Source organism: Gorilla gorilla, chromosome 12, assembly GCF_029281585.2.
Source record: "Gorilla gorilla gorilla isolate KB3781 chromosome 12, NHGRI_mGorGor1-v2.1_pri, whole genome shotgun sequence".
Taxonomy (NCBI): domain Eukaryota; kingdom Metazoa; phylum Chordata; class Mammalia; order Primates; family Hominidae; genus Gorilla; species Gorilla gorilla.
This window is the reverse complement of record NC_073236.2, coordinates 80,996,523-81,015,957: the sequence shown is the minus strand read 5'-3', so window position 1 is coordinate 81,015,957 and position 19,435 is coordinate 80,996,523.

The following is a 19,435-nucleotide window of genomic DNA, read 5'->3' as shown; positions in this document are numbered from 1 at the left end:
TCTCTCAAGTAGATTTTTAAAAAAACAGGTCTAGAAATCTTTGTGAAACTTAAAAAAAATTATATGGAGTTATAAGCATTTCTTTCAAATTAACACTTATTTAGATACCTAAAATGTTATCACCTAGAGTTTTTTTTAAGGTAGATAACTCAACTTGACTTCTATTTTTTTCTTGTTTAAAAGTTTGTTGTTGTTGTTGTTTTTAAAATGAGAATTCTTATTGATGGGAGAATACTGAGCCCCCCTTTCCCTGATATGTAGATGAAAAGGGGAAATTAATGATTGACTGAACTTTTCACTTTTATCCAGATGTCTTCGCTTTCTGTCTACTTAGCCTAAGTGTGTGTGTGTGTGTGTGTGTGTGTGTGTGTGTGTGTGTGTATGTGTCTACAGGCATGTGTTCTAACCCTCCAGTCCCAGGTAGAAATTGGTGTGGTCAGTTCTGGGATGGTGATAGAATCTGGCAGCATAAAGTGGTGTGGGTGGGTGTTGCTTCAGCTAGAACCAAAATGCTCAGATATCCTTGCAGGTACAGGTGTGCTGGGATGGACTGCAGGACTATAATGTGGAGATGGTACCTGCCAACAAATTCCAGTGACCAAACAAAGGGAATGACTGCTCTTTGGGGACTGTAATTGTGGTCTCACAGCAGATCTGACATTGTTCTATGCTCCGTGGTAAAGGGACAATTTATGTGTTGTTTCAAGAAATTATTATTCACATTTGTTCAAAAGAACTCTGCTTTATAGTATTCCTGGGGACATTCCTATTTGACTGCAACAGTGACTGCCTTAAAGTGGTGAGAAAAAGTGATCTTCACACATAGAAGTTAGGAAAGCAAAGGTGATTGGGGACTGTGGTATAAATGTGTTATTAAAATTCATCTCGTATATGGTGAGCTATATCTAATTTCAGAAATAGATTTTATCAACCAGAATCAGCAATATCTTTCAGTCTGCAGTTCTCTGTTACACAGACACATTCTCTATTAAATACATTTTTCTCTTAAAACTGGGAATATTATCTGATGCCTGTGTATGAGTGACATACTCCAAGTCCCATCTGCTGATCTACCTTTCAAATATTCCAGTGTCCTCCTTGTTTCCCATTTTTTACTGTTCAGGTCCTCCACAGAACATTACTGTCCCAGCAGACCTTTTATCCAAGGACTGTTGATCACAACCCAAGAGCTGTCATCCTATTTGCATTCTGTGGATGCATCATTATTCACAACACTTGATGTCCATAAAAACACATTAAAACTATTTCCTTGAGCAAAAATAATCAGCTCTCTGCTGTACATATCATTTGTATACTCAAATTGTAAAATGTAAATTGATATATAAGAAAATGGCCCATTAACTTTTTCATTAATGACAATAATACATTTTGTACACCAGCAGTAGGAGGATCTTGCCTCTACTTTAGCAACCTGAAGGGTAAATGGAGCCCTCCTTCTTTTTCTTTTCTAATTTCATAAAAATGATGGGTATCATCAAGCAGAGATTCTTTTATGTATCTTACTTGCCTTAAAATACAGAACCTTTGATTTGTTATAAAATTAAAACTACCCTGGTATCCTATGTGTGTTTTTTTAAAGAAAGCCAAAAATTGTTATTTACTATTTGATTATGCCTGAGAGGACAAGTTTTCACCATGGATAATATGTAATTATCTTAAAATGTTTATTATATTTTCAGTACTTAATTATATGCTCCCATATTACGTTTAAAGTATTACCAAAATCTTAAAGTATTAAAAAAGGATGTCTTTTATAGCCAGATAACTGTCATAAAATGCAAATCTATAATTGATCTGAAAACACTGAATATACCTTTTTGTTATGAGATATGGGTATTTTTATTAAATTTCATTAGGATTTACTTTGATTACTTTTTGATGAGAATGTAGCATAAGCATGCTTTTTATACAAGAGAATATTGAATTAATCAGTTGTCTTTTTTGTCAGGTATTAATGATAGTCATATTCTTTCAGGGATGTAACTCCTATAGTGCCTACATGAGCAGTTGTCAAACCACAGTATTTGATTAAAACATGGATTAATAATTTGTCTATCACTGATACATCATGCACTAAGAGATAAAGAGCATCTGATATTAACTGAGAAATAAAATCTGCCTTCAGTAAATTGCATAGAAAAATTACACAGTACATTTAAATTACCATTTGCTTAGCAACATGCCCTTGTAGCCATTCCAGTGGGGCTATAAAATGATCGATTTACTTTAATTTTCTACTGAATCCTGAAAAAAATGACTATCAGTAACCTATCCCTTCATCATAGCATGCTGATTCACTCTGTGTATTAAATTTACTGGCAAGGAGCAAGACGTTAACAAAAAGTAACAGATAATGTGAACATTTCATGCATAATCTGTAATATGAGATATGTATTAATAGGGAAATTATGATGCATTCAATTATTCTGAAATGCCTTCCAGAGATGTTTTGATTTGGCTGCGCTCGGATAGTAGCAGCACAGCGGGGAGCATCTCAAGTGATGAATAACCTAATCTCCTAATCTCAAAATGGGCACTATTCACAGTTAGCCTGGGAGAGGCTGGTGGAAGAAAGCACACTTTGCAGACAAGGCCACGAAGATGAATCCAACAAAAATAACAACTCAAACAACAACAAAATAACCAGCATCCCAGCCTGCCAGCCTGCTACCATGCCACCCAGCCTTTTAAAAATCAAGATATGAAATGCACAGCTCTAAGGAATCTGTTTCGTTCCCTGTGATCACAGTGGTCTAGATTCCAATCTGAGGGTACCTTTCCATGCCTCTCAGCCAAACTTACAAGACAAAAGGCTATAAAAATGATTGCACTTGCCTTAGTGCTGTTAGGACTCTGGTATTTATGAGACATTATGTATGCACAAGAACCCTTACTGATTTGCCACGTTTCATGCACACCTGGAATAATCTTCCCCGTGTATACTGGCTTTTTTTTTTTTTCTCCTTTTCCTTAATTTCCAAAGAAAGCCTACCCCAACAGGAAACTGTTCATTTTGTGTCATAAGCCCCCTGTTCTATAAAGCTGCTTGGGCGTAATTAAGTGGCTACGTTTACTTCTTCATGTGGGGAACAATGGTCTGGCTCCTTGGAGAGGTCAAGCAGGATTTATTTTATTGTGTACAGAGTCGGAGCAGTGGAGGAGGTTGTCAAGACAGTAGCTGGTCATTCCTTTGCTATTTATGTGGCCCTCTCTATGTAAGAGTAAGGCTGTATATATTTTTTCAACCTCTGATTTGCTTCCCTTTTTTCCTGGGATCATTGCTACAAAACTATTAGGTAATACTCTGTTGTAAGGAAAATCAGTCCTGAGGAAAATGTGCTATGCATGTATGCCTTCCCCCACCCTCAAATTACTTGATTGCAGCGGGCTCACTTTTTGATTAATGCAATTTTGCATAAGGTAATATTACACGAGTGTATTACTTTTCAGTAATTATTCAATGGAGTTAATATGGCAGACTTCTTGAAGAAAAATTAGAACCGTGGCGTCTCATTTCTCTAAATCCCCAGCACTGTTCAGTAGGGTAACAATAATAATTATGTATAAATAAATAAATTTCTTTTATCAGTGTTCACTTGGGCTAGAAATAACGGGCAGCCTCATCCCCAATCAGAACACTAACGGCTGTACTTTTTAATTAGCAATGTTCCGAGGGGCAGAAATGATTTTATGTGCAGTTTTGTTATGCTGCAGTTTGGGAGAGTGACACAGTGATTTGTTATAACAAGGATCTTTGCAGTTTAATCATCGTGTGAAATTATGTGTGCTATTTTGCTTTTGCTTTCCCTTGCACCTTTGGGTTTGAGCCACTCCACAACGGAGGACAGGAAAGGCTCGTGGACTCCTTTTCCTAAAGCAATTTTCTCTCCTTTAGGTCTGATTTCACGTGAGCATCATTTTAAACTCCAGCAAGATGTGGTTCTATTTAACTAGCCCTTGCTTACAGAGGTCCCATGCCTACTATTATATTTCCTTACCATGATACATACTTTGCAGTGCATTTTTCTCACTAATCATGGTTTAGCAAACAAGGAAGGAGGGCCCTGTTTTATGAAACTTTCTGATGAGTGATGTTCAGTTTATTTCAGTCTTTAGTATACTAGAATGTACAATTGCTCTGAAGATAAATAAAAGATTCAGCCGGGTGCCACTGGAGAGCAGAGCAGCATGTCTTTGGCATTGCTTGAGACTTATCTGATTTGGATTTGTATACCTCATGGGGAATGGCAAAATATTGGAACAGACGGCTTGATATTTCCGAAGAATATAGTGGGCTTTATTAGCACCAGTTTCGCTCCCTGACTGACGGCTTTTTCAAATTTTTTATCTTATTAATCCGTGCTACTGTATGTAAATGTTATTCCTCTCTGCATAAGGGAGGCAACCAGCGATTTGTAATAAATGCTTATGAGTGCCTGAGGCTGCACTTAAACTTTAAAACATCTATTATTAAGTTGCAAAAAAACACTGTAATGGCCAATAGTGACCTCATAGGAATTTTAAACTGTGGTCTGCTCTTCTGCATTAAAAACAAAAAAATTGCCTCGAGTTAGAATTATGAGCAATGCTATTTTAACAGCTGCATTTTGATTATTAAAGTGTGTTTTACAACTGAATTACAATGCTTTTATGGACTCTAGGTATAAGATTTAAAAAGGTCATTAAACATAGTCGGGTTTTGTCACAGTAGGTGTCATTGTATACAATGGACACTACACAATCTATTTTATGTCACCGCACTTAGGATTTAAAATAGCATGCAGGAGCATTTTAGTTTGTTTAACCACGTAGATTACCATAGACCTCTCAAGGATTTTGACAGTTTGCAGTCTGAGATGACTACTTTCATTATTATTTTATTAATTTGACAAGAAGCCCTACAGATTTTCTGTGTATCACCGATCCATTTGTCCCAGAAATAATTAAAAATGCCAGCCTGGAGCAACAGACAACAGATACACTTCTGGCAAATCAATGTTCAAAAATGCATTGCTTGTACTGTAGCCAACTCTTTAGTGCTGAAACATTTCTACATTTTCTCCATCTGATCATATATGGGCTCGTTGACAATAGGTATTGACCCATGGTGTACGTTTTCCAAATGTAGCACCTTTAAATTGATTTATCCATTATGTCATTATGCTGGATACTATATGTAATATTTACATCTCTTGCTGCACAAATACAGGGTAAAGTTGCTGAAATTTCCCAGGGCTGCCTCTGTTGTATACGGCTCAGCAAGGCAGTAAATGTAAACTTCAGTTTGTCTTATGTATGCCCTGCCTGTTAGCTACTTATATGTAAATCTTTAATTTTCTTTTCATTAATTTGGCATGGTGTTATGCCTGTGACTAGCTGGAGTCCATGCCATCCGTGAAACTGATTTCTGGGTGCCTGATTGTTGATGAGGACACAGGGATGGAGGTGTGATAAGGAGCATACAATCCTCAAAATAGTTGACAAAATGTCACAAAGGATTTTATTTGCATGTAGTACCCTGGGTAGGACATAATGATTAGTGTGCAGTGCATCGCTGGCACTGCGTATCCGAGCTCATCCAGATAACATGTCTGCTGCACAGCTTTGAATATTGTATATGTACTTTGAACATATCTATGACTAGCAAAGCTGTCATTCTGTTGAAAAATGTAGCTGCACGAATGACAATACTGGTTTAATTTTTTTTTTAAAGAGGACATCTTCTAAATAATTATTATCATGCTAATAACATTTGTATTCTTTTGTGTATAATTAAGATCTGCCTGTCTAAGCATGAAATAGAGTTGAAATTGTGAATGAGTATGCTATCCTTAACCTATTTAGTAAATCAGTTTTAATTTGGCTTTCTTTAGGTTAAATCATAACAATAGACTGCTGTATACAAAAACCCACACTTCTTGGCTGTAAACAATCTTGGAAATATTTAACACTCAGCAAAGCTTCCCACAAAATTAAAGGAGCCCCTCTTATGAACGTTAAGTGTTGAATCAGAGATAATAATTCAATGATATAGAAGTCATTTATTTTATAAAGTTAACATTATTTATTTCTCAGAATGATAAATACCCAAGCAATTTTATATTCTGACCTCTTTGGCTTTGGCATTTTTTTCTTATGTAACAAAAAAATTAATCTAAGACAATATTCCACCTACTTCTGAGAGGACATGAGGCAGCAAACAGGATAAAACACAGTGAAACATAACAAGCCATTTACGGATAAAACATAACAGGTTATGTAATTTAATGATCACAAACTGTTTTGGAATACATCGTGCCTTTTTGTTCCCTTAAAATAAGATAATCTGTTTTGAGCAGGATCTTTTTTTGTTTGTTTTTTTGTTTGTTTGTTTGTTTTCTGGTATAATTTCATGGCTAATACCTAGGCAGGCAATCATGCTAAAAGAAATTATCTTTGTCATTTTGCAAGGGTTATTCTTTATTTTGAAGGTTCTTATGGCTTCTATAACCTAGCATATTTACCCTTACCTATCCCAACTGTAACCATTTGCATGCTGTGATTTATAAGGTTATTGGAAAACACCTCCATTTATCAATTATGAGAGAACACAGACTGCTCGGGAACAGTTTGAGCAGCATCCTTGGCAAGTGAAATGTCTAAGGGGGTGGGGGGCTGAGAAAGAAAGAAAAGAAGAGAAAATGGCAACAGGAGGAAAGTGGGAGTGTAAAGAACTCATTGACGTTTCTCCTTTTGTTTTCCTGCTGAGCTCTACTTGCCCTCCTTCCCACAGCTTTCCAGGTGTTGTACACACAGGCCCCTGCCACTTGATTTTTCCATCCATATTTTTGGTACTCATGCTGTTTTTCTGTGAATCTGCATTTGTTTCTCAGTCATCAGCAAATATGTTCTGGATATCTATGCATTGAAGGCCTAGCATTGTGCAGAGCCCCATGAGGAATACAGAGGGAGTGAGGATGGGACCTATTCTCACCTCCTATCATGGGCAGAACAAGCCTTTACAAAAGTACCAATTCAAAATAAACAGAAAATATAATATGAGGTGAGTGCTAAGTAAATGAAATCATATTTACAAAATGGTTTGCACTATAGTGGTTTACAAGTCATCATTTCTTAATAAATGCTAGTCACTAATAATAATATGTTGATGATGATGATGTTAATTTGATGCCAGTAAGGACTGAAGCAGTTGCCACAGAGGAAGAGGTTAAAATGGAGCAAAGTTTTCTGCCGCTTAGGAGACGCTCAGCATTTGAAGCGTCTTCCACAGTGGAAGATGCTTTGCTAGGTCCTCTCTGACCCAAGCCCCATTCTCTCATTTCTCTGACTCGTTTTCTTTATGGAAATTAATACCTTCTCATATACTACCTAATTTGCCATCGACTGTTTTCTTGTCTGTCGCCTTTCTCTGGAATGTAAGCTTCATGAGTGCAGGGATCTTTGTTTTGTTCGTTGAGAAATCCCAAAGTCTTTGAGAGTGTATGGAACAGAGTCAGCACTTAATACCTATTTCTTGAATGCCGAATGAATGACTGAAAGCTTGTCTAATTTGCCTGCCTCCTCTCTCTGTTTTCTAATCTCATCATCTGAGTGTTCCCGCCTCGTGCACACTTAGTGGCCATTGTGGGTCTGCTTTCTATAGAGAATCTGGTAGGCGGAGGATGGAAAAGAGAGAAAGATTTCCAGGAATGGCTGGGTGACCTGTGATGCCTGTGCAGCCTGACCTAAGGTCAATTTCTAGGAACAGCTAGAAAATTCAATTATAGCCTCCTCATCTGTTTGCATATTGAACCCAGTTTTTCTGGGCAAGGTTTTCCTGAGAACTCCACTTCTCCGACAATTCCCTCAACCTTGCATAGAGGTTAAGTAAAGAGGCTTTGGAATCAGGGCTTCAGTCCTTTCTCCTCTACCTTCATGCCAGATTAACCCTAAGCAAGTTCTTGGCCTCTCTAAGCTCCACTTTTCTGATTTATGGAACTGAGATAATAAAGATACCTACCTCCTAGGTGGTTGTGAGGAATTAAATGAAATGCTGAATGAACTCTGCACAATGGTGAGCATTGATAGCCAATGAAATAATACTACTAATAAGCACTATAGGTTTATGATCATTATTATTGTTGCTATTTATTTTGGCATGAATCCAGTATGTTGTGTAAAATATTACCTAACATTTTGTGATCTGTGTTACACCTTGAGTTCTCTCTTTCCTTAGTATCTAATCACATCTTCTTTATTTTTTCCTCTATTTTCTCAGAGATTTAAATTATCACTAGATTTATTTGAAAAAGAAAAACTCAAGGAACTGGTTTGGGAGAATATACTGAGATTCAAAACTATAATATTACTTCAGAATTTAGAAAACATCTTTTTCCCTCCAAGTCATGATTACTAATAGGAAGAGGGGTAAAATTATGTGATTTGGATGAAGAACAATTAAGAGAAGAAAGTAAAGGAAGAATAGTTTGAAACCATTCACCATCTTGATTTTATTTTTAATTTCCATACATTTGACTAAACCTAAGTGAGTATTTTCGAATGTTACCTGATTTTTTTCTCTTACATCTGTATTTTCTTCCAAGCAATTATTATTTGTCAAATAATGAATTAAGTAGAAGGGATGATATCTGTATCTATATCTATATATCTATATCTAGTTAGAGAATGAATATCTGCAAACTGGGAATTACTTTTCACAAAGAAATCTAAACATAAAAAGATAATTAATTTGAAAAAGAAAAATGATATAGTAATGTTGCACTAAGCACATTATAAAATTTCAATAATAAAGATGCTGTTACTATTGTAAGATGAAATAGACATAGTAGTATAATAGAATTTAAATATAGAAATTAAATACTATAAATAATTTATACAATTAAAAGTAGCATTTTGATTTAATGGAGAAAAGATAAATAATTTGAAGAAATGTATTAAAATTTAGCTATTTGGGGGGAAAAAGAATGTAGAATTCTGCCTCACACAATATTTAAACATACATTTAGGGTCAATTAAAAAGTTAAATGTAAACGATAAATTTATAAGAAAAATCTAGATGGAAGATATGTTACTACTTACAGATCTAAGTGTAGGGAAAGCCATTTTAGCATAAAAGTAAATAAAGGAGATATAGAGAAAATTAAGTTTGATGATGTAAAAATTAAATATTTATTCATGCAAAAAATTAAAAGGCAAAAAAAAACCCAGGTAAATATTTGAAATATTTATAAAACATAAAGTGTTAGTCTTAATATAAAAAGGGATTCTTAAAAATCAGTAAGAGACAGATTCTGCTAGGAACATGTGTCCAGAAACTCAACATTTTTCCTTTGTCTTCTCAGAAACCTTAAAAAGCAACATGGAGAAGGGAAAGAAAAAACCTACACATTATTTTTGGTTGAACTAGGATACAGGCTGTCAAATGTTTGCAGGGACTGCCAATTGAAACCACTGGGAGTAAGTGGAGGAGAACTGGGTTCTGTAACACAAGGCTCTATAACTCTTCTATACAAATATGCTTCCTGTAGTTCGGGACACACTCTTAGGGACAATACCTGGATTCCTTGTCTGCAAAGAGGGTTCAAAAATGGGATGAATGGGGAAGTGATAGTGCTCCTATCCCCAGAGGGAGGATCGGGCTTAGAGCAGGTTCAGAGGCAGGGGGTGTCATGAAACATTATGCACATGGCCTGGCGCAGTGGCTCATGCCTTTAATCCCAGCAATTTGGGAGGCCGAGGTGGGTGGATCACCTGAGGTCGGGAGTTTGAGACCAGCCTGACCAACATGGAGAAACCCCATTTCTACTAAAAATACAAAATTAGCTGGGCATGGTGGCGCATGCCTGTAACCCCAGTTACTCAGGAGGCTGGGGCAGGAGAATCGCTTGAACCCAGGAGGCAGAGGTTGCAGTGAGCCGAGATTAGACCATTGCACTCCAGCCTTGGCAACAAGAGTGAAACTTTGTCTCAAAAAAAAAAAAAAAAAAAAAATGCACACAAGCCACAATGACAGGATGTAGGCTGGCTTTATCTGAGAAAAGATGCCTATGAACATGAACTAACCCAGAACATACCTGACTCCTCCACACTTACGAGAACTTCTTACAAACAGCTCTTCCAGAAGACCCCAACTCATACAATACTACAAACACTAATACTAAAATACAACACTTACACAGCATGTATACATAGATAACATTTTAAAAAGAGGAAAAGAGCCTCATTCTTTATTAACAAAAAACATTCACCAGAATGAGGTTGCTGGGACAGATGTAAATTGTGAGTAATTGTGATGCCTTTAATTAAAATTAAAAAAATCTCTTTACAAAAAAAACCACAGTGCAGAAATGCAAATATATAGGAAAGACATGATAACATGGCAAAAAGAATGAAAAGTAAGCTGAACAAACTCATGAAAGAAGTAGAAAAAAAAATAATGAACTATAGAAATGGAGGTGAAACAGGAAGCAGCACAAGTCCAAGAGACACTGCAGAGATCATGGTCAGGAACACAGAGGGTCGAAATCATGAGAGTGAAATTAAACAGATTTAAAGAAAGATACAAAGGATCAGAACAAAGATGGTAGAAATAGAAGTAACGAGGAGACATACTATGTATGTATTTAGATTCCTTATGGAAGAAAATACAGTATTAATGAAATAAAACAATTATTTAGAGATACAATTTGAGAACATTTTCCTGAAAGGAAAGAATTAGTCTATCTACTGAAGGGGCACTAGTGCCAGGAAAATTGACCCATTTCAGTCAATACCAATATTAGGCCTTAAGAAGCCACACATATACACAAAAAAGGAGTCATTTTTTAAGGGATTAAAAATCAGATTGGCTTCAAATTTCTCCACAGCAATCTTCAATCCCCAAAGATAATAAAATTAAAGTTACCAGATACTTAAGGAAAAGAAAATATGAGTGAAGGATTTCATATCTAGTAATGCTGTCCTTATACTATAAATACTATAAACCAACTGTTTTGAATGCATGAGTCAAAGTGTATTCTTCCAGTGAGCTCTTCTAGAAAAAATTACTAGAAAATTGACATTAATAAAACAAGAGATAACTTGGGAAAATATAGCAAAAGGACTGGCACTGAACATTCCACATATTTAATAGAACTAAGACTAAAACTAATGTGGAATGTAGCATAACAGACATAATGTAAATGTTATATGCTAGCAATTCTCAAATTTTAAGATACATACAAATCACTCGGGGAGCTTCTTAAAATGCAGATCCTGAAAAATTAGGTTGGGGTGAGTCCCGAGATTTTGTATTTCTTACAAATTCTTAGCTAATGTTGATGCTGTGGGTCTCTGGACCTACTGTGTGTAGTAAGTAAGGTATGGTAAACACAATACAACCAATAGAATTAGGAGGGAAAAGCGTATGGAAATTAAAAGAAGTATGATTATTCATTCATTGATATCTGTGAATTAATGAGTATTGTCTACTGCTGATAAATCAACTTGTTGAAGTATAAACATTTAGTAGTACAAAGGTAAATATTAAGAAATATAATATTATTGACCAAAATCAAGCAGAGGACAAATGTGAGAGGAGTCCAAGGAAAAGAGACATGATACTTTTTTCTCATTGCTCATAGTAGGAAACTATTAGATACAGCCCTCCAAATTAGAGGATTAAATATATAATATAAAGATATAACTACAAAGGTAATCATTAAAACAAAGTACAAACCCCGTTTTTAAATATTAGAACTATAAACATGTAAAAGAAAACAGAGCACAATAGTGAGAGATGTAAACAGTAACTAAAAAGAAACAAAATAATGACAGAACAAAGACCAAATATATTTATCATAGCAATAATGCAAATTGTTTAAAACCCATTATTAAAAGACTAATGATTTTAATTAGAATCACATAACAATCCCACCCTTTATATCAGGGTTTCTCAACCTCAAAACTATAGACATTTAGGGCTAGATTATTCTTTGAGTGGGTGGATGGGTGGGGGCTGTCTTACGCATTGTGGGATGTTTAGCAACAACCCTAGATTATTCCACAGGTTCCAGTAGCACACCCCTCCCTCAGTTGTGACAACCAAAATGTTCCCAGACATTGCCAAATACCACCCCCGAGGGGAAGGAGAAGGGACAAAATCATCTCCAATTGAGAATCACTGTTGTAATTAAGACATGCATATATCAAAATGATTTAGAAAAGTTAAAAAGATAGGCAAAGACATGCCATGCAAATGTAGATAAGAAAGATAGATGGTAACATAGTATGAATATGAAACAATAAGGAATTCAGGCCAAAGGCATTAAGTAAATAACAACAAGAAAAGCCCTTGGTAATGTTAAAAGATAAAATTAGCAATAAAGATATTATTGTTATACTTTTCCATGCACTAATACTATAGCATCAACATATGAAAAATATAGGACATGTAAATAAAAATAGAAATGTAATAATAATTTACCTCTTATTGTTGATGATTAGACAACGTGAAAAAAAGTAAATACACAGAAAACTGAAAAAATAATGTAGATTTTTTTTTGTAGTATGTTCTATTCTATAAAAATAGAGGGAACACATTATTTTCCAATAACCATGAACCCTTAGCCTGATCATGTCCTAAGGAACCAAGGAAACTACAATTATCTCCAGATGTATAAATAGCAAAGCAAACTTTTTTTATGACAAAGCAACAAAACCAAAATTGTGAACAAAATTAGAAAATAAAATTCTCTACTTTCTAGAGGAAAGTGAATCAAGTCTAGGTTTAAAGATGAAAAATAAACCAAAATTTCAGAATATGTGAAAAAAAAGCTGTCTGCAGGACAGTACTATTACAGCTGATAGGATGCAGCTAAAACAATATTCAAAGAAAATGCATAGCCTTAAATTTTTATATAAATACATAGTAAAGACCACAAAAATTAATATAAGAAGAGGCAGCAAAATAAATATAAAAAATAAAAAGAAACAAGAAAAATGCATGAGTTAGAAAAACAGAGACAAAGAACAAAAATGATATAACTAAGGTGTTAGCTAAATTCTTTAAGATAAAAAAGGCCAACTACAGTACACAAGAAAGAAGAGACTACTTCATTCAATATTTTGCAAATAAATTTTTTAAATGTAAGTGAAATAATTTATTAAGTTGACTCTAACGGAAACACAAAGTGTAAACAAGTATTTTTCCATAGAAGAAATAGAGAATACATCGTAATCTATACTTTCCTCCTCCCCTCCAAAATAAAACAACCAAGTTGTAACTTTTTCAAACAAAATAATACTTTGAAATGGATAATGTTTAAATAAACTAAGTTCTATGGTTTTATAGGCGAACTACCAACAAATCTTTAAAAAGTAGATAATGTTAATGCTGTTTAAACTATTTCAGCTCATAGATAAGAGGGAAAAATGCCAAAATATTTTTAAGAAGTGAGCTTATGCTTTTAAAACATATGCTTTTAAAACAGCTTTTCAAAGAGCAACAACATAGTTTGAATTCATATAAAAAGAAAATATTAGACCAGTGTTTCCATACCTGGCTTTACATTAGATTCCCCAGAGACCCAGGCTGCGTCTTCATAGATTCAGATGTAATTAGTTAGTGCATGGTGTGGTTGGGTCAGTATTCATTTATTATTACTTTTATTTTATTTTGTTTGTTTTTAAATCTCCCTATTGATTGTAATAAGCAGTTGGATTGGATAATCACTGTTTTAGATCAATGTCTCTCTAGAATATCAGTATAAAAATTCTAAATAAATATTGATATTTGGAAAGCAGAAACGTATTAAAATAATACATCATATGACCAGGATCTTTCAACTTTTAAGATGTCTAATAATATAATATTAATGGAAGAAAAATTATGTAACCATTTTCATAGATACTTAAAAGATATGTTGTGGAATTTAATATTCATTCCAAATTTTAAAAAACCCCACAAAATGATATATCCATATCAAACCAAAGCCCAACATCATGTTTCCTGGGAAAACATTAGAAGCATTTCTATTTATGTTAGAAACAAGAAAAGTGTGTCCACCATCAACGTCTATTATTACAAGGTGAACTAGCCAATGCAAATAGACAAGAAAGAAATAAAAAGAATAAAAATTAGAAATGAGAAGGTAAAAGTATTGTCTTGTAGGTGATATAATTAAATACTTTGAAAACCAAGAAAATCAACTAAATTTACTGCCACAATAAAATCTCTCAGGTGTTAGGGTGCTAAATTAATACACAGATGTCAATAATTTTCCCATTTACAAACAAGTTAGAAGACATAATGGGAGAAAATACCTGCTTTGCAATAACAACAATAAGTAAAATTTAGAGGTATGAGCTTAACAAGAAATGTGAGGCTTCTAGGAAGAAAATTTTAAAATATTTTCAAAGTCCACAAAAGATTGTATGAACAAATGGAAAGGCATAGCATGTTCTTGGATAGAAAGACTCAGCATCATTAAGATGCTAATCCTTCCTGAGTTTACTTATAAATTTAACATGATCCCGATAAAAATACCAAGTCTTTTTTTCCCCAAAACTAGACAAGTTGATTGTATAATTCATATGAAAATCAACAAGAATAGCCAAGAAATTTCTGAAAAAGAAGACCAATGAGGAGGAATTAGACAGACATAGAAAAATGTGTATGGTATGATATGATTTGTGTAGGAGAAGAAGAAAAACTTTATAAATATACATTAAAAATATATATGATATACACATATACTCTACTGTGTAGTGTGTATGTGCATGTGCATTTGGCTTGCATATGCATAGTGTTGTCCTCTGGCAATAGACATGAGAAACAAAGAAGAATCGTAACCTATTCGGGATATGGGCACGAATCTAATTCTGGATAGAGGTAGGAAGCTGAGCCTTGATTGCATGATTTTTAGATATTCTGAGGTTTGAATCATGTGATTATATTAATATATTCCAAAATAGATAAGCGAAACACAAACCCATTTGTAGAAAAGTGAGCAAAGGACAGCAAGTTGAAACAAAGAAATTTTGAACATTATGAATCAAGGAATATAAATTACAGCAATAATAATAATGATACTTTACTGATGTATACAATATGTTAGCCACTGTCACAAGCACTTTATAGGATTTAACTTAATCCTCAAGCAATAACCCTGTGACTTAGGTATGTGTCACATATACATAACCCTGTGACATAGGTATAGATATGATTTTAGGGGATTTTTAGTTCTCTGTTTCTTTTGATTCCCAAATGTCCTGAAATCACTATTTTTCTTTTTGTTTTCAGAGGAGAAGCAGTGAGTATTTAAAAAGAGAGCTGGTGTTCTTGACCATCCTGTCACTCAATTGTACTCCATTATTTGCCTGAGTACTTCTGGGCTTTTCTAGATTCCTTCACTATGTGGCTTAAAGAGGTTTAATGGCTTTTTATTGGTTAATTGTGTAGGTTGTCAAATTAATACAGAAGCACTGTTAAAAAATTGTTTGCATGTGACCAATTTTATTATTTAAAACCAGCACTACAGTCATGAATTGATTAACAAATATCTTTGGAATCATCCACTATGTGCAAGATACTCTGCTAGGTACAGAGGGTGATAGGCTTCAGGAGGATGACTAAAAATATAGATCTGGATGCCACTAAGGTCAGGTTCACTGGTGGTTTTCTAAACTCATGACATGTGCATTTAAAGAAACCCACTCAACTTAATAACAGCAATAGTTGTGATGATAAAAATGAGGGTTGCTTAGCTGGGAGAGAGACTATTGCAAAATTCAAATAAATGATGATACATCAGAGGCAGAAAATCATAAAGCACATGAGAACTACTTAACACTGTTCAACGACTTACTGGCTGGGTGACTTGGGGAAAATTAACTAATTAAACTAATCAGTCTATACTTTAGTGGCCTCATCAATAAAGTAAGTAATCATGGCACCTAACTCATTGGGTTATGGTACAGATTAACAAATATAAAACTCTCAGGACACTGCCGAGCACATGGTAAGTGCTCAATAAATGAAAGCTATTGTCGTTGTTATTATAGTAAAATCCCAGCTCTCTCAAACAATTTTTGGAACTCAAGTGACTCCAGAGATACTCAATATAAGCAGAGAGGTGATTTAGAAGATCAACTTTTTCCCACAATAATTAACAAATGTGATGGGAATAAACATAGCAAAAGAGAAGGAGGGAAAGGAAGAACAGAATAACAGCATGAAAAGGTAGTGGCCATCAGCAGCAGTGGTGGTGATTAAAATCAACAATGAGATTAGTGATAACACAGAAGTGAGACTGAGATGAAGATACCAAAAATGAGAGCTACACTATACTATCGGGGTAAGCAGAATCCACCCCACAGGAAACAGTCGGAGAAAGCACAGGGCATCTCTAGTGTGCATGTTTGTGGAAGGACTGGTAAAGAACTCTTTGCGCCTTTCTATTATGACCTTTCAAGGCTCTAGGCGTCATTATATGAGGCCAAGCAGTAATATTTCTATCTGATAATTTGTATAAAAATTATCACATCTAATTCTATCTCATTAGCCATTATATATTATGGATTTTGATTTTCCTCTAGTAAAAGGCAAAAGACAAAAAGATTATAACAGTTTGTGCAACATGTAAAAGATAAAATGAATATCTTCACATGACTTGGAAGGATTAGTCCAGGAATATTTTATGGGACTTACTTGACTGCATTTGCTGCATTCCAGTTTTAAAACAGAGAGGTGGCCGGGCGTGGTTGTTCACGCCTGGAATCCCAGCACTTTGGGAGGCCAAGGCAGGTGGATCTTCTGAAGTCAGGAGTTCGAGATCAGACTGGCCAACATGGCGAAACTCTGTCTCTACTAAAAATACAGAAATTACCTGGGTGTGGTGGTGTGCGCCTGTAGTCCCAGCTACTCAGGAGACTGAGGCAGGAGAATCGCTTGAACCCTGGAGGCGGAGGTTGCAGTGAGCCCAGATGGTGCCTGGGCAACAGAGCAAGACTGTCTCAAAAAAAAAAAAATAGAGAGAGAGAGACAAGGAGGTACTTGGTCAAAAGTCAAGCTGACATCTGGAACCATTTCAAGGAAGTGAGTTTAGGCCCACTTCTGAGATAGTAACCATTCAAAATCTCTTCCTGTATATATATGCAGTTGTCCCTTGATATCCATGGGAGATTGGTTCCAGGACCCCTAGAGGACACCAAAATATGAGGATGCTCAAGTCCCTGATATGAAATGGCGTAGTATTGGCATACAACCTACACACATCCTCCTGTATACTTTAAATCACCTGTAGATTACTTATAATTTCTAGTACAGTGCCTACACATCACTTTATACATGTGGATTCAACATAGTACTTGGCTCAGGCAAATTTTAGTTTTGCTTTTGGAACTTTGTAGAATGTCATGGAGAAACACAGGCCTGGCTTGTGGTACAAGAACAGTGAGTGGTCAGTGTTACTACTTGTTCCGTACAAATCCTACTAGGCAAATTGTATTATCGCTTTTATAAAGATTAATAAATTTAGTATTACTAGGTTTAGGTAAATCACTAAAATCACACAGGAACTTTGGATTGGACTGCAGACATATTTGACAACAAATCTCTTGTCTTTCACATGTTGGAACCCAGAAACTTTTAATGCATGAATTTGGTAAAATCCACTGTGATTATCAGAGTTCTATATGTTTTTATGTAACATTGCTTTTTACTGTGTTCCAGCTTTTTGAGCTTTCCCAAAATGTAAGATATTACTGTCTTTATAAACTGATATAGATGTTTGCTACATATAGAGATATTTCATGAACACACACACCAGACAGAAAACTCTCCTATCTCATGCTTCCTTTAGCTCCCTCTATGTATCTACCACCTTCAGAACAAAAATTCTTAAATCAGTTTTCTCTACTCTGCTCCTTAACTACCACTCCTGCCTCAATCTGCTAAAATGTCACCACTTCCCCAAAATTGTTCTTGTCATGGCCACAAATTCTCTTTATTTTTTGTTAAGTTGAAAGGCCACTGTAATTGTAATATTACTTGACATCTCTCAATAATTTGATTGTGTTAGCCACTTCTTTCTTAAAATCTCTTTCCTTAAAATCAGTGACAACTTAGTTGCTGCTTTTCCTTTTACCTCCTTTTACCCCAGTTGTTCTCAGTCTCCTTTACAGGAACCTCCATTCTAGGTCCCCTTCTCTTCTTCCCTGCCTGATCCTGCCCACTCCTGTGACTTTGCTGCTGTATGTGGTTCTAATCCATACCCCTTGCCTGGTCTCCAGGCCAATCTTTCCAACTGCTTAGTCACTGTATCTTCCCAGCCTTCAATTTCACATTTCCAAAATTGATTCCAATGTTTTTCCTACCGTCCTATCCTCCTACCCTCCTACTCTAAGCCTGACACAACTCCTAATCTACTTACTGTGAGGGTGGAGGAATATGAAGCACAGCATTCAGGACGTATTTATTGAATGAATTCAGGAAACACGGAAAGTAGAGAATTCACTTGTTTTTCCTTTATAGCTTAGTGACCTATAATAGGAAGTGCTTAAGAAATGATTTCTTAGAATGTTCCAGTTGCTTGTAAAATAGCTTTTTCTTTTTCTTTTTTTTTTTTTTTAGACAGAGTTTTGCTCTGTTGCCCAGGCTGGAGTCATGCAGTGGCACGATCTCAGCTCACTGCAACCTCCACTCCTGGGTTCAAGCCATTCTCCTGCCTCAGCCTCTGGAGTAGCTGGAACTACAGGCATCCACCACCACTCCTGGCTAATTTTTGTATTTTTAGTAGAGACAGGGTTTTACCATGTTGGCCAGGCTGGTCTCGAATTTCTGACCTGTGTTGATGCTCCTGCCTCAGCCTCCCAAAGTGCTGGGATTACAGGCATGAGCCACCACACCCAGCTAAAATAGCATATTATCATTCCTCCTGTGACCTGCACAAAGCATGCTAGGATAACCCTTGCATAAAAGCCAACATTTTGACCTTGGTCCATAACGCTAGTGCCCTTGGTAGCACTCCAGAGTGGATGACACCTGCAGAGCTCTGAAGTCTCTCTATATGACCCCTACAACTTGTCACTAGACCTGAAATTCTGCACTTCTGAAATGACCCCTATATGAAGTGGCCCACCAAACCAGAATATTTTTAACAAGAATTAAGCACAAGCATAATTATACAGTTTGGTATTTGAATGAGTTTATAAACTAATAGTAGGTTGGTGTAAAGATAATTGTGGTTTTTGCCATTATAGAAAAACTAAAAAATAGAGGCCCATAAAGAGACTGAGGAGATGTCTTTATAAGCAAGTATTACGTCAAAACTTACTATAGACAAAATACACTATATTTCTTGAGCATTTACTACATGCCAGAAAATAGTCTATGAAGTTGGTATGTGTTGATTCATTTAATGCTCCCAACAACTTT